The following is a 26,065-nucleotide window of genomic DNA, read 5'->3' as shown; positions in this document are numbered from 1 at the left end:
TTCTAGTTTTGTCAGTAATTAGTTATGTGACTTGGCTAAAGCACTTAAACTTTTCTGCAATTAATTTTTAGCTTTGATTAACAGAATATAAGAATGAAATGGACTTGGATCATAAACATGAATAATCATGAAAATCATTTGGGGAGGTGTATATTTTTATTCATAGTGTATGAATATATGTATATAAACACACACATACATTATATATACACACAGATATATACATATATGCACATACATACAATAAGTATATTGTATGCATTATATATATTGCATATATAATTACAGGTACCAGTGCCTCCATCCATAGAGATGCTGAATCCGTAATCTGAAGTCTTTTTTTTTTTAACCTCTCTAGATGATTCTAATGATCAGTGATGTTTGGAAACAAATTAGATGCTTTGAAAATTCTAAAGTCCAAGCATCTATCTCCCTTTACTCATCTCCATCTGATGGTCATGCACTACCAAGGAGTCATGTCTAAAAATATAACATATTTAAGTTTCATTTATATTATTATCCCCAATACACTGCAATATACTTAGTGATAGAAAACATGTTATATTTTTCTCTTGAATAGAGTTCCTAGCACTCTTTATAGAATCCTGCAAACAAATTAGTAAATTTTTGTTGATTGAGAGATTAAAAGTAGACAGAAGTTAGAAGTCAGGGAGGAGAGGGAAGTTAGAGATGGGTGGGAAGACATAGCTGTCTTGCTCTTAGCTGCGTGAATAGAATATCTTGGCAGAGGGGTTTTAAATAGATTGGATAGGTGACAAAGGAGAATTGGCAGAGAAGAAGGTGGCAGTAGTCAAGGTAACTAAGCAGTTGATGAGCATCTGAGTTGGGAGTTTCCAGAATGTGGAGGAGGAAATGACACATGTGAGTATGTGAGGGAGGAGTATGTGAGAAGGAAGAGAGAGCTAATGAAGGGAGGCCGCTGCATTTCTAAGGGCTAATGATAGTTTTCAAAGAAAGAGAGAAAAGTCTAGATTTGGGAATAAGCAAACGTGTAGTGCAGAGACTCCAGAAAGCTTTAATTCCTGGAGCTCAAAAGAAGCTCAATTTTTATATGAAGGGCAGCTGTCCTGAAGATCAGCTGGGTTCTGCAGCCAACTTTGTGAAAGTGGGACATGAACTTCTGCTGTGTAACGCCAGTAAGATTTGGGAATCAATGGCATAGCCTAAGCCTACGCTATCCTCCCTGATAAAAAAGCTTAATAGAGTTTATATGGGAGGTTGGTATTGATCCTAATGGATCTGTCAACTTGAGTTATTTTTAAAATAAGACACCAGGTGTCTGAATGAATTTGCCTGTTGAATGGATCGGTGTAATGCCATTATTGCTAATTATGAAGAACATTTACTCAAAATGAAAAAGTTGAGTTTTAAAATTTGACTTATCATTAGGTATGAGAGTTAAATGCTGTTTTGCTCATCAGGAGAGGCCATGTTTACTACCAAGTAAGAAGGTGGGAGTTTGATTGACTTCATTGATTTTATTAGTAGAACAACATCAGAATGTGTATCCCATAAGATATTTAAAAATAAGGTTTGTGACCTAACACTGAAGTCTCACTGCAAAGACTGGAGTGAGCAAAGATCAACAATTTTGAGTGGTCTTATTCAGAAATTACTGTGGTGTGCATGTTTCCTTGCAAAGGAGGATCAGTGTTCAGTTGTTATGCCAAAGAAATGCGTTCCTTTTTAAAAGGTGTACTATATCGTATAGTTGCAGCCCAGAGATGACTGGTCCTTTGAAGAAAAGGTAGTCATCAGAGAAGACACAGCTGCAGATTAGAAAGTTCAGGTCTGAGAGGCAGAGTGCTGTCATTAGTGTAACAGAATATTTGAGGGGAGGAAAACCTTGACTTTAAATAAGTGCAGGAGCAAAGATGTGGGGCCCTTAAAACAGAAGTAGGTGTCCCAGCATCAAAAATTATGGAACCCAGAGAAGAGATTCTGTTGTGAGCCAAGCCACTCCCTTAGCCTCCTTGTTCCAGGTTTATCATAAATTCTGTATGAGATAAATAGATTTCAGAACCTCCTATGTTATCCTTTCTGGTTCATTGTATTTTAACATGGATCTAGGTAGCATTATCAAGTATGAAGTTATTTTATCTCAGTAAATTTTTTTGTCAACTCTATAAAGTTTTGAATAGAAGCACCCCTCCAGGTACCACTGAATGCAGGTACTGGAATTGGGAATAACTTACTCAATACTCATGGTCAAGGTTGTGGGGCTGAAGTCAGTACTGTAGAGTAGACACTGCTGTGTTATTGTTTGGCTGCCTAACAACCATGAACCATTCTTAACTTTACTGTGACTTTTGGGGGAATTTCTTCTTTTCATTAGTGGGCAATTTGAGTAGAAATGTCAGTTATGTGTCTTGCACGACATAGCTGAAAGCCAGGCACAGAACTCAAGCTGATTCGTCTTGCCTAAAATCTTGAGCTGAGTCAAGAAAAAAGTTATTTGAAGCTCATTTACTCCAGAATTTGGACCCAGGTGCTGGCTGAGGTGCTGAGCTGCCTTGGTTTGTGGTTCTTCTTTCTTAAAGCCTAGCTTTTTCTTTTCCATTTTTTGGCAAATAAAATTATAATATATTTAAAGTATACAACATGTTTACTTAATATATGTATGTATTGTGAAGTGATTCCCATAATTAACATAGGCATCACCTAATACAATTGTCTTTTTTTTTGTGATAATACTTAAGATTTACTCTCTTAACAAATTTCAAGTATGCATACAATGTTATTAACTATACTCATCATGTTATACATTAGACCCTCAGAACTTATTCACCTTATAACTGAAAGTTTGTATCCTTTTATTACCTTCAAAGCCTACTTTCCCAGTTTCCCCTTTATTCTGTCAGCACTTGATATACTTCCAATAAATTATATATGTGTATATATACATTAAACATTTATTTATTATTTTAGAGAGAGGAGAGAGGTGGGCAGAGGGAGAGGGAGAGAGAGAATCTCAAGTACAATTCACTGAGCATGGAGCCTGATGTGGGGCTCCATCTCACAACTCTGAGATCATGACCTGAGCCAATATCATTAACTGAGTCGAAACCAGGAGTCAGACACTCAACTGACTGAGCCACCCAGGTGCCCTGAATAAATTATATTTTTAAGTTCACCAAAATTTATACTTGATGTTTGAACTCTTTGCAAATGTAGGGCAAACTCTTTTGGTAAATATATGAGTAATTCTCAGAGGAGAATAATTTATCTCAGCTGGTACTTCCTATTATAAAGGCCAATAGGAGGGGGAAAAGGAAGAAGATAAACATCAGACAGAGTTTTGTTACGTGTGGGCCTCCCAAATACTCCTTGCTGGCAATGCTAATTCAGTGCGGGATCCACTCGCATTAAGTCCATCCTTCTAATGTCAGTTTGTGGAATCAAGTGCTGCAAATATTATCTGAGCAGATTCAATGAGCATTAGTTTGCCTTTAGTCACATAGATTATAGAGACGATGGAGCCAAGAAAGGTAAAAAGAGGAGGAGCAATCAGGTCCCATAGGCAAGCAGGTATATAGGCATGCAGCAGGAAAGATAGACTCAAGATAGGAGAGCGGGAATTAAAAAAAGCAGGCACTTAGGTGCATATAAAATGTATTCAAGATGATATAAAATGTATTCAAGAGTCCAAAGCAGAGCACCTGAGCACCATGTGATATGCATCTAATCAAAGGCATAGACACTGGAGTGCCTTTTTCCCCATTTGAATTCACACTCCTCCCCTTATTAGCATTGTGACCTAGGCAAGTTACATAGATTCTCATCTCTTGGTGCCTCTGTTTCCTCATGCATAAAGTAGGAACAATTATAATACCTATAAGTATTTACTGAGGATTAAGTGAATTACTACAAATACAGCACTTAGAGTAGTGCTTGGTGCACTTAATAAATATGATATAGAAATAATAGTAAGTGCTAAATAAGTATGAACTATTAAAAGTTATTGGTAAATACAGTTGGGGTTCAACAGTCAGCTTCTGTTCAGGCATTTGACTCAGAGTGTGGGAAGGAGGAATGAAGAGCACTTAGCTGGAATCAGCAGTGAGTGGGTGAGGATCCAGGAGTGCTTCCTCCCAAATGCAAGCCTGAATTTAGAGACAAATAAATGTGGCACAATACACCCTGGAGGGAACCTTGCTGAACCCACATGGAAGAGACCTAGATATAATTCTTGTCCATTTCCTCCCTTTTACTTTCATTATTTTAAAAAAATCTGCTCATCTACAGTGGCAGGCAAATCCTTACCCTCTTTGTTCCGTCATCCATAAAATAGGCATATTCTCTGTGTGAAATGAAATTATCTATATGAAAGCATTTTGCACAGTTATAGGAAGTTTGTGTTATTTAGGACTCTTTCAGTTGCAAGTGATGGAAACTCAACTGAGACTAGCTAAGAAAGTAATTAATAGAGTGATGAAACTGGACAGGATGTTGGGTATTTCATAGGACTGAAGGACATGCCATCAGAACCTGGTCCTTGGAGACTGGAACTAGGTATTCGAAGTTACCTGGATATTTTTTTTTTCTCATTACTAAAACTACTTTGTGGCACAACTCCAGAGGGAACTGTTCACATGGTTTCCAGAGAAATCGCATGTAAGGCACAAGGCAATGTAAGGGGTGTGCCCTTTGGAGATGGGACAAAGTTTCATCTCTGATTTTGCTTCTCTTTGTACCTTATTCTCTTTGATACCAGGTAGGTTTCCTCCCTACGGCTGGGAAATATGGTCACAAACAGCTCTAGCTTATATCCTTCCAAAATGGTAACAGAAAGAAAACAGAATCTTTCTTATAAGTTTAAGTAGAAAATTCCCGAAAAGGACTCTGATTGGCCTGAGCTGGGTCACATGCCTATTCCTAAACCACTGTGGCCTAGGGTATGAGGTCCTCTGATTGCAGGAGCCTGGATCATGTATTCACCTTTGTGATTATACATGGGAAGTATGGGGAGCATTTGGGATTGAAAACCCAAAGACGGGAAATACGAAAGACAAGCCAGCTAATGCTAGCTGTAAACAAAAGCATTATTATTTTCTGATGTTTGAGATTATTCATCACCCTTCCAGCCAACGTTAATGTGAAGAGTGTGTTGTGCAGTAGTAGTAGTTATATACCTATGTGGTATATATTAAGCCAAGATTTTCCTATTGGGAAAATAGGCTTGCTGAATTAAGATACTTCACTACAGCTGTACTATTTTTCTTCACCATTACCCATTTGGAGCATTCTAATACCGCCATGAATGAGAAATTACTTTTCCATATACTATCTTCATGTGGACACACTTTTTAACAATCCTGAAAAGAACTGGTAACTATCTCCCGTTACTAAATGGGAAGTAGGTGAAAGTAGGAATTCAACAGGCATTCATTTGCTTAGTAAGTCTCCTGAGTGTGCTCACAATACCAAGAGTCAGTGTGGCTTCAGGAAGAAAGCATGAGTTTATCAGATGTTCTTGCTGAGGCGCATAAGCAAATAGTACTGGGACTGTGGAAATGATATGTGGATATGTTTCTGGAAATTTAAACAGGAGTATTATTCAGTGCGCATAAGACTTGGGCTGGGAATTGATAACCCTTTGGGGGCCGCTAGAAAGATCAGATATGTATAGATGAATAATAGCATACATAAAAACTGAAGGTGAACTGGTAGTCAATCCAAGTTTAATATAACAATAAAGAGTGCCTCCTCTCCCCCCCCCCCATTTTTTTACTCATCATTTCTAAGTTTCTGTTTTAAAGACCATTCTTTCTAGTCTATATACAACCTTTTTGATAGAGTTTTACTCTTTCATTTTCTTTACATCCAGAATTTTTATTGCTATGATGATCTCCACCTTATAGATAAGGAAATTGAAGCATAGAGAGGTTAAGATATTTGACCAAACTTGCAAAGGTAGTTAGTGGCGGAGCCATGATATGGACCAAGACAGGCTGGCTCCAGAATATATGCTATTCCACCTTGCTGCGTTTTCACTAATTCAAGGTAAATGCTTGAGATCTGGGGCATAGTCAAATTCTCCTTTTGCAGGAGAGTTTTTGTGTGATTAGATAAGATCGTTGTATTCTCCATTTGTTAAATGTAGCAACAAGATTATAATTTTTTTGAACATGGATGTCTTCTGAATACAGGTATAATTTGAGTGCTAGAACTATCTTCCCCTCTTACTAGCTGTGTGAATATAGGTATAGTCAGATTCTTCACTTGAAACAAAGGGAACATACCACCTGCTTGACATGCCTTGCAAATTATTGGGAGAAAGAGAGATGGGAAGTGTGAATTGAGGAAGCATTAAGAAAATTTGCACCATGAAAATGAAGCAAATTGAAACCAATACCAGCTTCTCACGACCTTTTGCCATCTCATTTTCCCAGTTCTGTCCTGTCTAATTTAGATCATAAACTCTTCAGTCAGAAACCATCACCTCTTTATATCGAGTACTATGACTTGTGTCACTGTTTAATAAAAACACAAGAAGCAGCTGCGAAGGTTTGAAATTAATCTACAAACCTAAGGTGAAGTTATATTGAGTTAAAACTTTAGTTCATTATGGCAAAGTTAGATAAGGGCATGGATTTATTTTCTTCATTCTCCTTAAACTAGTATAATGTAGCAATTAAGAGAGTGTAGTCCAGAGTCAGATTTCCTATGTGACAAGTCTGCCTTGGCTTCTTAACAATCATGGAATGTTTTGAACAAACTATATGTTATAGATTCCATGAAATACAATATTTTTACATTTTCACATCTTGGAAATTGAGATTACTTATACAGTGAACGGTATTTTATGATCACCATTACCCACGTGGCAGCTAAGATATAGCTGGCATTGCCTGAGCATGCATGTGTGTGTGCACACACGCGCATGCACACACACACACGCGCGCATGCACACACACACACGTGCATGCACACACACACACACACACACACGGTGGTTGCTGTTCGTGTTGTCAGCAGTTTATCTGAGTTATGGGCATTGGTGTTAATGTGCATGCTGAGTTACTTTGCTATTTAAACTGTCTTCAGAAAAATTGCACAATGCATTTGGCTTTAAGACAAAAAGTTATTCTATATGCAGAAACAGAGCAGTGGGGCTTAAATTTGATGTTTGTGAAGCAACTATTCATCATTAGAGGAACGATTGTTATGCCAGGTTTTCTTGCAAAGAAAGAAAAAGTGCTTTGTGATAGCTAAGAAAGGAAAATGCCCTCAGGTAGCTGAAACTGTGTTGCTTTTGTTACTGAGGTGAGGCAAAGGGATTGCTTATCACACACCAAGTCATGCAACTGAAAGCAGGGGAAATCCCAAATCCCTTGGCATATTGAGAAAAAACTGGAAAGTAGTGAGAGGCTGCTATGACAAAAGAGCACTTTCAACAAGTATAAAATAAAAATTTGAAGTGACAAGAAAATATTACGTCAGAGTTTATTTGGCAGCATTTCCGCCCTTATTCGTTTGCATATTTAAAAAATCATAATGTGCTCATGGCTTCCCTGAAATGGTGAAATATAGAATATTTCATAGGCTGTGTGAGGATTAAATGAAATAGGTGAAGTGTTATTGCTGTGCTTGGCACATAGTAAGAGTGTAATACATGTTGGCCATTATTATCATCATCAAATTACAAAGGCCTTTCATTTTCATATCTGCTCTCTAATAGATTAATGGGGATTGGAAACAATTCAAGTGGGATACATTTCATTTGAAAATAAAATGCAGTTTTGTGATCTCAGGGAGAGCTCAAGAAAGGTTAGTAGGTACTATTAGGTGTTTCACAAGTGAAGGGATGAGTGAAGTGAAGCCTTTTCACAGTGTGGCCAACATGGGGTGACTTTTCCTGTCTTTGACTGGAAGTTACTCTGGTACTACCTTAAGAAATTGCTGCCTGGCAACATGGTAGATATAGCTTCAGCTGTGTTTCCTTAGCCAAGAAAATTGGAGACATTTCTATGTACCACCTTGGTGTTCTATTCAAAAGTGTAGTGTTAATTTCAGTGTACCACTTCACAAAAAAATTCATAGCTTTAGAATTTGTGATTTTAGTAGCTATTTGGAGCTGCAAGCATATTTAAGGATTTTATTGAAAAGTTCTCAAGTAAACAAATGTGGGCCTCAGCTCAGTGAATTTACACAATGTTCTAGTACACAGTTGAATTCAACCTCTGAATTTTAATTTTCATCTAACTTAAGCTGTTGCATTCCTCAAAACATAAAAGGAAGACTTTATAAAGTCATGAGTGACGCTAATTGGAATGTGATTTTTTTTCAGGATCTATTTCCTGGCTAGGAAATCAACATTTTGAGATACTTTCCCAAAGTGTCTTTTAGATTGTGTTCCAGAGTCTCTATTAAAAGTTGATTCTTTTTTTTTAAACAAATTAACTTTTGAAATCTGAAATATCTACTTGAATATATTTGACTTTTATTTATCAAGATAACTAAATACAGACAAATGGAGTAAAGGTATGTCATATACCACTCTTCTTTATACATTTTTTAAGTTAATGTTTGTGAAGGACAAGCAAAGATTGTGTGTATTTGATTTTTACCACTTTTGTTATGTCAAGAGAATGAAGATGATATCACATGATATTTAAGATCTTAGGAGTGAAAAATCTCTCTTTAGGCCAGAGGAATTATGGAAATTTTAGTGCAAAAATAATTCTGGGCTTATTCATTTGGCCAGATTATTTCGTCTCTTTTTTTGCATTATAATTTTGATTGCCAAACTCTAATTTCTTTTTTGGCCCTGAAAACTATCTAGAAATATTTGGCTATTGAGTACCATAATAACTGAGTCACAAGACAGTTGTTCTAGTTGTAAAGTTACCAGTCATGATACACTGCCTCTGGGATTAGTGGATTTGTGTGTGTATGTGTCATTGCAAGTTAACTCGGTGTGTTCACTCATTAATCTTAGCAAAGTTATCCTTTTAAAAAGTGGGGATGAAGAAAAGTGCTGCTCTGGGACTCTATTTATTTATTTATTTATTTATTTATTTATTTATTTATTTTAAGACTTATTTGTTTATTTTAGAGAGAGAAAGAAAGAGAGAGGACAGAGTGGAAGGGGCAGAGGGGTAGAGGGAATTTCAGGCAGACTCCCCTCTGATCGCAGAGCCCGATGGCAGGCTTGGTCCCATGACCCTGTGATCATGACCTTAGCCGAAATCATGAGTTGGATGCCCAACCAAATGAGCCACAAAGGTACCCCTGCTCTGGGACTTCTTTATTGAATTAAATTTGTCCCTCAATGTCCAAGCAAGGAATATCTTTTTAGTATAGACTACTCAAGAAGAATATTCCATTTTCCAGCTTTGGCTTTTTTTCCCTGAGGGGTCAGACAGATAAACGAGGAAAAGACATGACTGCTGAATGTGGTTCAGTTCTTCAAATTTGTGCTGCTTGTCTCTCAAGATAGAAAATAATTTTTTTTCATTTCATACTTTCTCTAAATTTTGTTTGAGCAAAAGAAAGAAAGAGAAAGAAAGAAAGAAAGAAAGAAAGAAAGAAAGAAAGAAAGAAAGAAAGAAAAGAAAGATTGGTACAGAACTCTAATCAATGATGGTAGAACTTTCCCCAAAATGTTGTCTTTCATTACTATCTATTTGGTATGAAGTACTTTGACTAGTGTTAGATAAATTTCAGAAGGGAAGGGAATTTTAAGAAAACAACAATTCAAGTGTTTTATTGTCTCTTTCTATTTGATGGTCTACTCTATTTTTGGAAGTCCCTTTTAAGTTCTGGGATCGTAAAACAATTACCTTTCAAACCACTGAAGTGCAACCTGAATATAGTTAACACTTCATCAGGTTTCCAGGGTGTAAATTAACCTTGTGTATAGGCCGTCAGGAACACTTAATGTTCTTTATTTGTGAATCATCAACATTCTAAAATTTGACTAAGTATAATAAAAGATAAGCAATGTAATAAAAATTCTTGAATGCAATTAGGAAGCAAGGCATTATTTTAATGATTTTATTACAGTGTGCAATATGCTTTTCTTTGATCCCCAAGTTGATCAGTTTATGCATTAATTCCTTTTCAGAAGGGCCCCCCAACAATGTTAGGAACCAGTATCCACCCACCTGCTGTCACTTCAAATGTACACGTATTGACAGAAAATCCAGGGGCCCCAAAATGTTCCTTCATCAGCCCACAGATCTTCTTCTGGGAAAGAGACAACAGTAGGCACAGAGCAGCACATCAGGAAGGGAGGGGTGGTCTCAAAGTCTCTACCACAAGAAGGTCCCACCAAGATAATTTTCTAGTGGAATGCTTGAGCAATGAATGGATTTGACATTAGAATAAAGATATGGCTAGCCTCTATTAACTGAAATTTTAAAACTTTTTGTCTCTTTCCTTTTTCCCTTCATTCTCTCCTTCCTCTGTCCTTTCTCTCCTTCTACTTCTGATCTCTTTTTCTTTCTTGGTCTTCTACTATCCCTCCTTATCCTATCCTCTCTTTATGCATTCTCCCTTTGAAAGCACATTTAATCTATGGCACATCAATATACACATCATTTCAATTCTCTATCTCCAGCCCTGATCTTTTTTAACCTCCAATCTGTCATTCCCATCTGTCTATTGGACACATGCAGCTATGATTCTTTAAATACTTGAGATTCCTCTTTTTGTCTGTTGAACTTATCAGAGGAATGGTATTCTTCATTCCTCAAAGCAGCTCTTGATCTTCTTTTTTCCTATTAACAATGAATGTTCTTACCAATCTTTCAGTTACCTCAGCCTCAAAGCTTGAAGTAAAGCTTGAGTTTTCTTCCTACATCTAATCAGGCATGAGTCCTCCTGACTCTTTCTTTGTTATATCCTTATCCTATTTTTATTTCTAATATCAAGTAGTAGACCTTATCATCACTCATCTAAATTAGTCTTCTCACTTCCTTTGTCTGGTCCTTACTAAGCTATCCTCCAAGTCAAGATATCTATGAAACCACAAGGTTCCTAACATAGCACAAGAATCATTTCATCCACTCATCAAAAGCCTTAGATGAGAACCAGGAATAGGCAAGATAATTAGAAAGATGAAAACAAAGTTGACCACATATAATACTATATATCAATATGTATTATAAATGATATATACCACAAGATATCAAATACAATTCAGACACTGTGGTACTTAAGCAAAGGTAGACACATAAACTTGGAGTAGATGAAAAAATAGCAAAGCAGTCAGTTGGTATGATAAAAGAACTTTTTCTAAGTCCAGACATAACAGAGAGTCCAGAAATGGACTTAGACTATATAGTCCTTTGATTAATGAAAAAGATAATGCTGCAGTACGGTGGGGAAGGATGGCCTTTTCAATAGGTGGTGCTGGATCAATTGAATATCCATGTGGGAAAAAAAAGAAATGTTGACCCCTCTCTCACATTGTAAAAAATCAATTTTAGATAGGGCATAGAACTAAATATGAAAGATAAAACAACCAAAGGGACACACATGAAAAATTAACGAAATAGGAAATTACTAATAAATCTGATTGTGTCAAAATTAAGAAACATAAAGAAGTGAAAATGCACACCACAAAGTGAAAGATGTTTGCAATACTTCTATCTGACATTGGAGTAGTATAACATATATGACAAATTCCCACAAAATAATAAGAAAAAAACAAGTGACAGTAGAAAAATAGGCAAAAACCTTTAACAGGTAATAAAAGAGCATTTATTAATAGACAATATACACATGATGGTATGATGCATTTTATTAGAAACTAAGGAACTGCAAACTAGAACCTCAGTAAAATACTACCACACTGTGGTGCCTGGGTGGCTCAGTCCTTAAGCATCTGCCTTCGGCTCAGGTTATGATCCCAGGGTGCTGGGATCAAGCCCCATGTCTGTCAGGCTCTCTGCTTAGCGGGGAGCCTGTTCTCCTTTTTCCTCTGCTTGCCACTCCCCCTGCCTGTGTGCTCTCTCTCTCTTGCTCAAAAAACAAAACAAAACAAAACAAAAAAACCCTGCCACTCTCCCTGCTTGTGCGCTCTCTCTCTTTCTCAAAAAACAAACAAACAAACAAACAAACAACAACACAAAAAAACCAAACTACTACATACCAACCAGGATAACAAACACTTTAAAACTCATACCAGTGCTGGGAGAAATGTGAAACAGGTAGAACTTCTATAATCCCTGCCAGAAATGCAGAATTTATATAATTGCTTTGAAAGACTGACAGTTATCAACTAAAGCTGGGTATGTGCCTACCTTTTGATCCAGAAATTCCACTTGTAGGTAAATACTCAAGAGAAGTGGATAAACAAGTTCATTAAAAGATATGTATACAAATACTCATAGCAGCATTTTTCAGAATAGTCTCAAATTGGAAAGCTACCTCAGTGTCCATCAATAACAGAATAATAAATACATTATATTTCATTTCTTAATACACACACATTCTACCAACACTTTGGAAAGCATTAGCTTCCATAAACACTCTTTCTTTGTACTTTCCTTGCATCTCCCTAAACTTCTGTGCATGATGGGTCCATTGGCATTCCATGCTCTTGGGGCATCCCAAACACTATATGCAAAAGGGGCAGCAAGAAACCATAGAGACAATTTGTCAGACTCCTTTGCTTACACACATGCTCTATTGTACCACTGGACTTCACTTACAAAACACAAATTCAAAGATAAAATTATTAAGAATTTCAACAGCAGAGTAATAAACTAAGCATGGGCCCTTCTGGTGAGGGACATTCCCATGAACCCAGCCTTTTGTGTTAATCATCCTACAATAAAGAGTTTATTAAAAGCAGAGTAAACAAATGAATATCTCTGCTGGCTTCTTCATTGTTGAACAAATAAAGTCAAAATCCCTTAGTCTAAAACAGTTTTGAAAATTCTGATTTGAACTCTAGCTTGCTCATCTTTCATTTCCCTCTCTACACACCAACTAATTCTCCCTCAATACTGACCCATCTCAAAACATAAGATTCATCTTTCACCACTTTCTCAACAACTCAAAGCAGGTGTGGTTGCCTTGGTCTCACGAATGCATCCACTTTCCAACAGAGATTCATCACTCTAAAATAAGCCACATATGGGACACCTGGGTGGCTCAGTTGGTTAATGATCTCAGGGTTGTGAGATCAAGCCCCGCCTCAGGCTCTGCGCTGGGCACAGAGCCTGCTTTAGATTCTCTCTCTTCCTCTCCCTCTGTGTGCCCTACCTCCCCAGCCCCAATCTCTCCCTCTCTAAAAAAAATAAAATAAAATAAGCCCCTTGTACTCAGGCTCCTACCGCTGGTGCCTAATCTCATAAACCAGCTGAATGCTACAGAGCAAGAGGAAAGCCAATGCCAACAGCCTAGGGCTGAGGGTGTAGGGAAGCTTCCATTTACCCTTCCTCCATAATCCACACAGTCATTCTCTGAATAGTAGTCAGTGTACCCTTTATAAAACTCCAGTAGCTCCCACTCAATTTCTACAGGGGCTTCCCACTCTGGAGAATGAAATCCAGACTTTTTACTCTGAACCAGGAGGCCCTGCTCACATACCTCTCCATCCTCATTTCTTTCTCCTGCTCATTCCACCCAGCCTCCCTGACCCACTTAGGGCTGATTCCTGGCTTTTAAATTTGCCTAATTTCTCCTGTTAGAATGCACATTTTTGCACAGCTATTACCTTCCTGTTAGGATGCAGATCAAAAGTCCCCTCGTTGAAGAAGCCTTTGCCTACCACAAAATACAAAGTCACTCTCTCTCACCGGTTCTGGTCGTTGTTAACATAGCACCAAAGTTTTTCCCTCCTAGCACGTACTGCCACCTGCATCGATTCAACTGATGATTTTGCTTACCTATTGAATGTCTACATCCTCTCTCTAGGGTATAAGCTTCAGGCTGTCCTGTTCAAGGACGAGGACAACATTTCGCACATAGTACATGCTTAAAAATATTACATCTCATCGCCTGCTTTTGGAAGTGTGATTGAAATCTCTTCTCATTCTCTTGGTTAGTTTTGACTTTATTTATTTATTTATTTATTTATTTATTTATTTATTTATTTATTTATTTATTATTATTTGTTCCCCATTGACACTTCTCAGCTAGCTAGCAGGTTTTTGTTTTGGTGAGGGGATGGATAGTAAGAGGCATATAAGACAGGAAACTAGGGCTCATGGATGGGGCTGAAGAGTGGGAAAATGGAAAGGAGATATATATGTTCTGGAGAGAAACTTTTTTTTTCTGGGAAGGAGAAAAGTATTACTTAAAGTGTGTTTTGGAGAATTCTGTTGTCTGATTCAGATATTCTCATTTTAAAAATCTCATTTGATAGGGAACTTTTCTCTCCCAGTACCTGTGCAGCAAATCCAGCAAAAGATTTGGATTAGCTTCCGTTGGGTTATGTGCCATATTCTGAATTAATCACTGTGTTGAGGGAAATGGCTTCTATAATTGATCAGGCCTGATCATATGCTGAATCGTATGACTATGAGGTAGAATCCATTAACAGAAGACAGTGCTCACAAAAAGTGCTGGGCAATCAAAACAATAGATTTCATAGTTTCCCACCACTGTGCTGGGTCAGAAGGTCTAGAAACCAGAGTACTAATGGCATAGACAACCAGTTTCTTATAAACAGTCTTCTACAATTCTCGGAATTCCCGGAATCAACTTTAGGTTAAGGCATAATTTTGAGGGTGGATTTGCACATCGTATAGCTGTAAGGGTCCATGAGACAGAGGATGCTAAGCAGGAGCGAGAAAGGCCTGGGTTTAGATCCTGGTTCTGTACATACTCTGTGACCTTCTGCAAGTTATACCTTGGGACCCAAGTCTCTCATTTGTGAAGGATTTTTGCATGGATGAAGTACCGTAAATTAAAAATTCCATGCATATATGATAGATTGAATTTCTTACTTTAGTCCCCAAATCACCAGGGCTTAAATTTTCTGAGGCATAGCCTTTCGATGTCTCTTAGGATCATGGGACTGTAACTCCCAAGGATGAGTTTAGATGCTAAGTGTAGATAACCCTGTCCAGCTGGGAACCTTGGGTCTTAAAGTATAAAATAAAGGTGAGTTTTCCCATTCAAGCCATGAAGGAGAATTAGCAGAACATTGAGACTGCCAAAAGTCAGGGTGGGCAGAGCCACTCTGAACCCCAAGTTGCCTGGGATCTTCTGTAAGCAGTCAGGTATTTCCTGTCTTGGTGCTGAGGAAACTCATAATGCTTTTTACAATCCTTTCTGTCTCCATTTCTTATTTGTAGGGCTTAGTACTCTGGAGGTTTAAAGGTAGCTACTGATTATATACTATCATATTTTATGGTTACAGTGCTTCTGCCTATCACTTCCCAATTAGATTATAAAATCTTCAAGAATAAAAATTCATTCATTCAGTAAAACTAAATGAGAAACAGTATGTGTAGACTGGAACCACAATGTTAGGTTCGTGTGACAGTTTGCCACTAAACAGCTCTTTAGTGTTGCTTATCCTTTCTGTGCCTCAGTCTTTTCCTCTGTAAAATGGGGATAGTCATAATATCTAGTTCATATGGTTATTTTGAGAGACAAAAGTTTTTCAATGACATGTTGCAAGCCCTCAGTCGTGCTGCCTATTATTAAGGCAACACTTACTATGTGGCAGGTGCTGTACTATATTTATATCTAAGTTATTCCTCATAACACCTCATGATAGTGTTAGTACTTCCCCCAATGTACAGATGAAAATCTGAGAGGTGGAGCTCTTTGCCTAAGGTGACACAGCTAGAAAATGGTGTGACTCATGTTTTCAAGGTCTTGCATTGCCACCTCCCCTGGGGAGCCCCCGACTTCAGTGCTGGGCACCCAGATGCTCCTTTATAGGACCATGTGTGTGGAGCAGATCGGTGCTCATGGAGCTTCCAGATTTGATTACTCTCTTAGCACCAGCCCAGGGTTTTTCCTGGAGCTAACTCATATCCTAGTTTCACAATACAGAGCTGAATGTGGAGGCTGTGTTGAACCATTTTTTTTTCCTCCTTGTCATTTAAGGTCAGGATTGGGTACAGCATGTTGAAATATATATTGTTCACAGCCTTTTTCTGTTCACTGAACTTTCCAATTAGTGTCCACTTAAATGGATGCCGGGGAGAATTTCTTACAAGTCATGGTGTCATGTTGAATTGTGGTGATTATGAAGGCTACAGTGACAGGAAAGACCAAAGATATTTTTTCTCTCCTCATGTTGCTTGGCAAAAACTGGCTGTAAAAAATAAGCCTTAAGTTAAGAATTCCCTGATATAAAAGGACATTAAGCCTTTTTCTCCCCCTCTTCTTGCCATTTGTTGTTGTTAAAAGTCCTTCTAATTTAAATGTTCCATTTCCTCGAGTTTTGTTTTTAAGATTATAGTTGTGTATGGCGCCCTCAGGGTAATGTTATATTGATTATCAAATGTCTCCAGTGCATTTCTGCTCTTGGTCTATTTAAGTATAGAACAAAATATCTTTTATTCTAAATGTCATTTGCTGTGAGCTATTTTCTTGTACCCAGTTGCTTTCTTTTCCTTTTGTTTATCTTATTTTGCATACACTTTCACTTTTTATGAAATTGGTTATAATATGAGATTATGCTGTGTTCTGAGGGTGAATTTGAACATTAGGACTGATATTTTATTTTGTGACAGAAAGATTAGGGTATTTTTTCCCCCTTTTATTCTCCTTCAAAAAAAGAAATGCCCCAGTCAATGAATAATTTAAGTCCTTGAATTCTGAAGAACGTATTTGAGTATTTCATGGTACAGGCATCTTTATTTTATGTTTCCTTCCCCGAGGCAGGAGAGGTACCAGGTATTATAATATGAACTCAATCAGTCATGTCCTTTCCCCGAGCTGCATGGTGATGAGAGTCTCACCTCTAAGAGAATTTAATTCATGGACAGGAAGAGAATACAAGGAAGGCCGCTGTCACCCTTATTCAAACTCCATTGCATTTTACCTTAGTCTAGGAGCGCAGGCTTTCGGCTTCACTCATGCTAAAACCAAGAGGAACAGTTTTCCTATGATAATACAGTTGTCTCTGGAGTTTTTCTGGGGATCACCAGGGTGTGATCAGGGGTTTGGAACAGGTTGTCTGCCTAATTCCCTCCCAGCTCTATTAACAGATCAGTGGTGGGATAAGGGAGTGTCTCTAACTGTACTTTGGTTCTGGTCTTTAGATCAATTTTATTGAGGTCTATCGTGGCATTCTGGCTATCTCAATAAAAAAGAACATGTGCAGATTACAGGAAAGTGGTGAGTTTACTTATCAGCAATTCAGAATATAATGGTAGCAGAGGATAATTCATGTTGAATTGTGTTCCCGCCCAAGTTTCAAGGCCATTTCAGGGTGTGGCAAGTCACTGCTATAGGTATTCTTTCTTTCAGAAATGTGTTGGGCTTATTTGTAAATTGGCTGTTTGGAATTTAGGAGCATAACAGTCCATAGAAACATTTTTTTTTTCAAGTTCTTATTTTAATTCCAGTTAGTTAACATATGGTGTAACCTTAATTTCAGGTGTATAGTCTACTCATTCATCACTTACATACAACACCCAGTGCTCATCACAACAAGTGCCCTCCTTAATACCCATCACCAGTCCATAGAAACATTATTAAAAATACTGGCATAATTCCTAAGCTAGCCACTAACATCTATTTAACTCCCAATGCAATTGTAGCCTGGTGTGATAGTGTGATGAAACCAACAATCACTTTTGTTTGGAAATGTGTTTGGAGTTCCAGTTACCTCCCTTGTGGCCCTGGTTTTCTGATCTGATATTTTCCCTCTGCTCCCACCAACTCCACTACTTCCCCAGCTTGCCACAAAGAGACATTTACTTCTCCATGCCATGCCTTGGAATTCTGCATTTAGTTTTTGCTCTGGTCTTTCTCAGTTCTTTGCAAATGTTCAATGTGCCATCTTTCTATCAGTTCAAGGCCCTCATTCTGTGTGTGTGTGTGTGTGTGTGTGTGTGTGTGTGTGTGTGTGTGTGGTATTAAACTGAAATCAGTGCATCTGCATGAAGATTTCCAAATCTTTATTCATAATTAATATTGGCCTATAGAATAAATCTATACATGAGTGGAAACTTGTTAAAATCAGAATTATAAAATTACAACCAATCTAAATCCAACAACAAAAACAAGGCCCTCATTTTTGCTGACCACTCTAGCTGAAATCCTCCCTCATCCATACTTCTATTGGCTAACTCCCATTTGTACTTCAGTACGGGCATCACCTTTCTGTAAAAACTTCCATGGTTTCTCTTTCTCATGCTTCAAGTTTATGTTAGGTCTCTGCATCTTCAAACTGTCTAAAACCTCTGAGAGTATAGTTAGTCCAAAGAAGAGAGGTTGACCAGTCAAGCTTGTACATTCACGTGGACAGAAAACTGCTGTTTCCGTTGGCCCTTGGTGGTACTTGTTCCTGATGAGCACTGGCCCTACAGAGATGTCAGAACATGCTCTTCCACGACTCTGACAATGATGGTGAGACTCCTTCAGGGACTTCCATGTGTTTTTGAAGAAGAATGATACCACCAGTGCCAGTGCTAAGCTCAGTCACAGTTGCCCTAATCTTGGCTCCCAGGATTGGATCCTAAGGCTCAGTCTGTTAGTTCATATGGATGGCCCCCTCCCCGAGAAATGAGGTCCCATAGACACTGGGTCATGATTGATCTGTGCTATTCCTCACAGATACAGACTACTCTCTTCCTTCTTTCCCCAGGGACTTACATCTAGTGGTTGAGCAATGTACTAGTTTCCTAGGGCCACTGTAACAAATTAGCACTAACTGGATGGCTTAAAATAAGAAAACTTTATTCTCTCTCAGCTGGGGAGGCTGGAAGTTTGAAATCAAGGTGGCAGCAGGGCTAATGCTCCTTCTAAGACTCTAGGGAACAATCCTTTCTTGACTCTGGCAGTTTCTGATAATTGATATCAATCCTAGGCATTCCTTGGCTTGCAGATATACCACTCCAATTTTTGCTTCTATCTTCAGATGACTCCCCCCACTCTGTGTCTATGTCCCTGTGTCCAAATTTCCCTCTTATAAAGACACTGGTCATACTGGATTTAGGGCCTATCTTAATTTATCATGACTTCATCTTAACTTGGTTACATCTGCAAAGATCTTATTTCCAAATAAGACCACATTCACAGGTTCATGATGAACAAGAATTTTGGGGAGATTATTCCCCCAAAATGTTCAAAATCCAAATTGTCTATAACTGTTTTCCTCACAAAATGTCAATAACTTCTCATACTCCTATAGAAGGTTACTCCTAGTAGTTATAAGATGATTTATTCTCATTAAGGAGATTCCCCAAAAAGGCTGGGAGATAAGGAGGCAACGAGAGTACAAAATTTAAGGAGGTGCTCATTCTCTGTGTCATGCAGGTACAGGGTTGTACTTACATGAGCCTTAAGTTTTGGGTATAGATCTCTTCTTGCTTTACCCAAGTCCCAACCCTGTTCCCCAAGGCAATACAAGGCACACACCCATGAAAAAGGGAAGTTGGGGTCAGCAATATTCCTGGCATCTTTGTGAACAGAAAAAGAAAAAAAGTCTATAGTTTTCATTGGTGGCATGTCACCCTGAGGCATAATGATAACAAATGATGGGGTGATTCCTCTGTGTAAGCACTAAACTAAGGTCTTTTTATATCATTTATTCCTCATAATCCCAAAAATGTATTAATATTGCTCCCATATGACAGATGCAGAAATGTAACTGCAGTTCTCTTTCATTTCATAACACTTTGACCACCATAGTACCTGACACAGCAGGTGTTCAAAAAATGTTTGAATGAGAATCCTGGAATATTTTGAAGTAACTTGTTTAGCTAATAACTAATCATAGTGGTTCTTTTTTTTTTTTTTTTAAAGATTTTATGTATTTATTTGACAGAGAGAGACAGCCAGCGAGAGAGGGAACACAAGCAGGCAGTGTGGGAGAGGAAGAAGCAGGCTCCCAGCAGAGGAGCCTGATGTGGGGCTCGATCCCAGGACACTGGGATCACGTCCTGAGCTGAAGGCAGACACTTAACGACTGAGCCACCCAGGCACCCCTCATAGTGGTTCTTTTTGTATTTGTCTGCTCAGGCTGCCATAACAAAATACCTTAGTCTGAGTGACTTAAAGAAACTTATCTTGTCATAGTTCTGGAGACTGGGAAGTCCAAGATCAAGATGCTGTCTGATTCAGTTTCTGGTGAGCGCTTTCTTCTTGCCTTGTAGATGGTCATTTTCTCAGTATGTACTCATATGGTCTTTCCTTTGTAAGAAACAGAGAGAGAGAGAGAAAGAGAGAGGGAGAAAGCTCTCTGGTGTCTCTTCTTATAGGGACACAATCCTTTTGGGTTAGGGCCCTACATTTATGGTTTCATTCAACTTTAATTATTTCCTTAATTCAAATACAGCTGCAAGGGGGTTAGGGCTTCAACATATAACTTTTGTGGGGACACAAACATGGAGTCTCTAACACTCTGTGTCAGATGTTGTTATGGACACTAGCATGTAGAGATGAATGAGACATCATCCTGTTCTTAAGGAACTTAGAATCCATTGTTCCCAACTTGAGGAATAGAGAAGGAACATTAGAATTACCTGCGGAGCTTCTCCCAAACTAACAGGGAGTCACTTTAGGAACCACTAGATTTTTCATCTTACAGCTTGCTTACCCTGAGAAGTAACTTCATTTCCTGAGCTCCAAGTGACCTTAGTGCCCAAACCATGAAAATGATGTTATGCAAATCTCCCTCCCTGTCCAATAATTGAGCTGTGCCTAAGGGCTGTGTAACAACCTCAAATTGTGCTATTTCCTTAATAAAAAAAAAAAAAAAAGAGAGAGAGGTATTTCAGAACATCCTTCCTCTGAAATCCCTCTGCATTAATTAAACATAATTGTGTAAAGTGATTTGATGATTAATTAAAAAACTAATAAATTATTAGTATTCTAATAAATAATATTCAATATATGCTAATGATGACTCACATTTATAAACAATTCAATTTTTTTAACACCACCTCTATAATTTATTACAAAATCTAATGAAAAACACTACCTACAAGGAACTCCACATTTTGATTGTGGTTTCATTTTAGTCTATATCCCTGATTTACTTTTTTTGCAAAGGAACTAGTAAGTTTATTATATTGAATAAGTCACAAAGAGAGAGAGAAGTGGGACTTTTACATGTGTCTAAGAATCTTTCTCTTCAGATCTAGGAGGAGTTGGAGGGAATGGTCTTCCTGAGTTCCATTTACCTTCCTAGAATCATGAATGATTCCTTAGACTGTAAGTTTTATAGACTACAATATGTCAACATCTAACACAATGCCTAACACAGAGAAGATGCTTAAAAAATATTTGTTGAATGAGTGAATAAACAAATAGCAAATCTTCTATTTAGCCCTCTTCTTTCTCTATCCTATTTCTCCAGTGTTGGTGTGAAATGGGCTGTTCTCCCAGTGGGAGAAACAGAAATTGTTCAATGGCTTTAGAAGAGGGCCTAAAACTAATTTTTTCATTATATAGGGGGATCTAAAATCTGTGTTAATAAATACATATATACATATTAAAAATATATGTATATATTATAAAATATATTGAAAATTAAAATTCTTCATTTAGAGTTAATCTTATTATATTACAGATTAGTATCTATTAACAATAAAGTTCTAGAATGCTGTCCCAGCATCTTTTCCCACAAAAATAACTCCCTAACTACTGGACAGAAATGAAACGGTTTAGTAGAAAATAGTATGCAAGTACAGAACACTGACTTTTCTTTTTTGGGGGCCTGGGAGGGTGGAGAATATAATTGGTGCGGATGTTAATACACTGCCAACTTGCAAGGAGTAAACAACTTTTTTTGCTTCGAAAATGTGCTTTCATTACTTAGCAGATTCAACCTGTATTTAATCAGATTGCTAAATATTTCTTCTTGTAATGGTGTTAGAAAGATAATAATGTCCTTAAGGAGTTTTCCTCAGGCAGGAAGTATTTGCCCGAAAACATACATAGTTATAACATGTTTTTAAATAATTGGACAGGATTTTCCCATCACTCACCCCCTAGGCCCTAGAAATATTTTAAATAGAACCACAGGTTGACTTTACCTTAGACTTAACATCTATTGATAAGAAGACATGCCAGGAACTAGAAAGGCAAAAATTGTTTTGGTTGCCAATCAGTGATGTTTCAATTTAAACTTAAGTTGTTTGGTACATAAAGTGCCTCAGTTACTGCTAGTGATTGATGGGGGTTGTTTTTCAAGTGCTAAACTGTAAAACTATTTTATATAGCTGAAAGATATGGTAATTTTTTTCTCACTGATTCGGAAAAAAAGTAGTTTAAGAAATAAACTCTGAACTTGCGGAGTTATTTCTGTGGAAATGAAGAAAACAACTTAGGATATTAAGTATTAAAAAATTCACACGCTGAATCTCGAAGCAATTGTAAAAATGTATTCATATTCCTAGGTGGTGCATTTTCTTTCTTCCTCTTTTTTTTTTTTTTTTAAATAATGAGATGCACCAAGTTTATTTGGGTTAAGTAAAATTCCCCACTTTCAAATGTATGCTAAGAGGAAGCTTGTCTTATATGTTAATATTAAAAAGCAATTTTGTGTTTTGAGAGACCTTTCAGCTTCACTGTGACTATATAAAGAATGAAAGGAAGATGATGGTTGTGATTTGACTGGGATTGCCATTGCTTGCTGGGGGAGCAGTAGTGATTGTTATTCCTTGGTAAAAGTGGACAGAATTAAATCCTGCTTCCTGTCCTCCCACCTTCTGTTCTGGTTTTCCCAGGGTACAATGCAGAACTCAGGAAAGCATTTGAATTATTTTAGTCTCCAGTATCCTGTGCCTTAGAAGAGCTGTGTCCTTAAAGAATTGTTTTGGAGGAAGCATTGAAGGGTTTGAGTGTTGAAATCTCCTGAGAATATATAAACACTTTAGAGATACTATATAACTTTTTTGAGTTTGGGCCCTAGGTAGGGCCAAAAGGCCAAAACAGCAAGGAAGCTTTGCTCTCCTTTCCCATGAGCACTTATTGAGAGCCCATCATGCACCAGTGGTTGAGGGATGAGATGGGGAGTGCAATTACTAAGACTTGGTCTCTTTTTCCAAGGAATGGTGGGCCAGGAATTTATCTGTGAATATGTGAAAAGCAGAAATAAGACCGCAGGGAGAGCTGGGGCTTGAGGCAGTGGAGAATGCCTGCCAAATATTTCAAATTCAAATGTTTACCAATATTATGCGGGCCAAACAGACTACTCGGTGGCATGATTTTTGACCCCTGGGCTGGCTATTTGCAACCTTTCATAGCGGCACATGGTACAAATAGTCAAGCAACCAACTCCGATACAATGTAATATGTGTCGTAGTAAATAGAAGTTTAAAATGAACTGCTATGGAAGCAGAGAAGAGGCATTGGTTAATTCTCTCTGAGGATGTTGGACACGATCTCAGGAAAAAATGCCATATGAACTTTCTGTTTTGAAACTAATAGTTGTTGAGGGTTGACTGTGTCAGACAGTAGGCATATATTATCACATATATAGAAAGGAAGGACAGGTTATTCCAGAGAGAGGGGAGAGCCTGAGCAAAAGATAGGGGAATTTCAATGTGTGTTTTTCATGCAAATGCCATTGACATTCTGGGAAGAGTAGAGAACACAAACTTGGGAGTCATGTTGCAAATGTTGTTAATGTCATTCTACGCTGAGCTTGGTCACTTAGCAGCCTCAGGAAGTAATTGCATTACCTGGGGAGAGAGTGTGGAGGAAGAAGACAAATGTGCAGAGGGCAGGACCTTTAAAAGTGGCCAGAAGGCAGAGGAAAGTAACCCATTTTGGACTGACTGAGGAGGAACAATTAGCAGGATAGAAGGGAAACCAGGAGATAGTTTAGCTAAGCTAGCTTCCATAAAAAAATTCCATGGAGTGAGAGTTGCCTATCTAGCCCCCAGCTTTTCTGGCCCTCCCAGTCCAGGTGCCAAACATGTGAATGAAAATGCTGTCTTGTATTTTCCAGGGCTTGTGTGGTAGCTCTGATTCATGAATTCATCAAGAACACAACATCCTTGCCTCACTGCCTTACTATTTCTAGGATACTGCCTTCATCTTCATCATTCAAGATGGTGGTATGATGTTCCTGGCAGAAGGATGGAGGAAGGAAGGAAGAAGAAACAAAGAAAATATCTCAGCTCTTTCTTAAGGTAGGTTCCTGCAAACTTATGGTAGGTTCCTATATAAAAATATTAATTATGTCATATTGGTCAGAACTTCTTCACATGGCCATACACACTACCTATAAGGAAGACTGAGAAATGTAATATTTATTCAGAAAAAACATGCATCCCATAAAAAAAATTCAATTACTATTAAAGATAAGCAGCAGTGGTCTCTCATACCCAAGCAATGGTATTGGGGAAATCAGGATTTCATTTAAATTCTTAGAAAAGGGTAAGGCTATAAGGGAATTTTAGCAATTTGTAGATCAAAAATTTAAAAAAAACAACTCACAATCACATCATTATCCCAAATCATAAGACTTTTGGTTGCCTATCTTACTGTAAAACTTCCTAATATTTCCAGAACTTTCTCTCCCTAAATATCTTTGAAGCTCTCCAGGGGAGTACATAATGTTCATGAACGATTTCCTACCATTTCTCCTATGCTGCTTCCTGCCGGGGGAACAGAAACTGATGCCCTCCTTGAGGGCAGACACCATATTGACCACTCTTTCTGAGACCTCCATGCCACCATTAGTGGATCTACAAATCTAAGACTGATGGCTCTGTATTCCTTCGTGCCATGGATGTCATTTGATTTGTCCCAGAAACAATAGCTTCATGAGTGGCAAAGTCTCTTTCAATTCACAGCAGTTCACTCTGCCATGGCCCATAAAGTACGCTCATATTACCAAAATTAATTGTGCTAGTAGTAATTGAATTTTCAGTGGTCTATGTGGGGAGAACTAGAACTCTCAACTCGTGATAGCTTTGATAAAGAGACATACTCATGCTTTCAAAATCCTTCTATGTTCCCTCCCAGGTGTCTTATTGCTCTTAGTTGGATTCCAGGCCTTTGCCATTTCATTGACTTATTTTAATATCTTTGCATGTCAGTGGAGAGGGGTCATGGACTTATATTCATTTCCCCTTTTTCTCATAAGTCTTATTTGTTATATATTCATTTGTTTTCACAAATAATTACAAAGAAGAAGGCAGGCTGCTAACCTGGCAGCAACCAATGATGAAATGAATGCACCTAGGTATACTGGGAAGGTCATGATAGAACTCCATAGGTAAGCAGAGTTTAGGCCCTGTGCCCATTCTGTGCCCTATGACACTAGTCATAGAAAGAAGATTTAACAGGAACTAGAGCAAGTGTCTAGGAAAGAGCAGTCAGGAATAAGTAGTGTGGCCAGGGAAGGAAAGGTCTGTGACAGGGGTGAGTTGTGATGGATACAGACAGTGGACTGGAGAAGCATCTCTTTTGCCTGGTGATTATGCATCATGAGGAAAGTGATAGCATTTGGGAATGAGGCAGGGTAATCAGAAATTAGAGAATACCACTGACAGAAAAATTGAAAGGACTCCTGAGTTTGATTCCCTTTCTTATTTTTCCCCAAGGCCAGTAATACATATAAGCATTTTGAAACTATTCCCCAAAGTATTTTTAATGATTACAATTCATAATTAGTCCAACTTTAATATCACTTCTAAAGAAATGACAGTTTTCTTGTGCTTTAAAAAAACTCTGCTATTAATTAACTACTTTTGAATATATTAGCTTTATTCTGGAGTGATGTTAGAAATTCTCCTACCTCCAAGTATTTTCTTCTGTAAGTGTCCATTGTGTGTGTCTTGAGTCTTTAGAATTTTAACCTTTCAAATAGGGGTTAATAGCAGAGAAGTTAATTACATTGCATTATGGAATAAAGGGATTGAACATGATTTCATTACTACTTCCACATATGGTGGAATGGTGAACAACAGAACCTACATCTTATTTTGTGGATAGAGAA

At 37.9% G+C, this 26,065-nt stretch overlaps 1 long non-coding RNA gene across 1 annotated transcript in view; it reads left to right on the top strand.

Moving 5' to 3' along the window:
- The window catches only part of LOC148110720 (uncharacterized), a 225,832-nt gene that overhangs the window by 109,350 nt on the left and 90,417 nt on the right, over positions 1-26,065 (top strand). The window contains exon 2 of the long non-coding RNA XR_015723213.1: positions 24,143-24,251. This is a non-coding gene — a long non-coding RNA (uncharacterized LOC148110720). The remainder of the gene's footprint in view (positions 1-24,142; positions 24,252-26,065) is intronic.

Source organism: Ursus americanus, chromosome 1, assembly GCF_024610735.1.
Source record: "Ursus americanus isolate L20-20 chromosome 1, mUrsAme1.1.p, whole genome shotgun sequence".
In the NCBI taxonomy this organism is placed as follows: domain Eukaryota; kingdom Metazoa; phylum Chordata; class Mammalia; order Carnivora; family Ursidae; genus Ursus; species Ursus americanus.
This window is presented reverse-complemented; position numbering and strand designations above follow the sequence as displayed.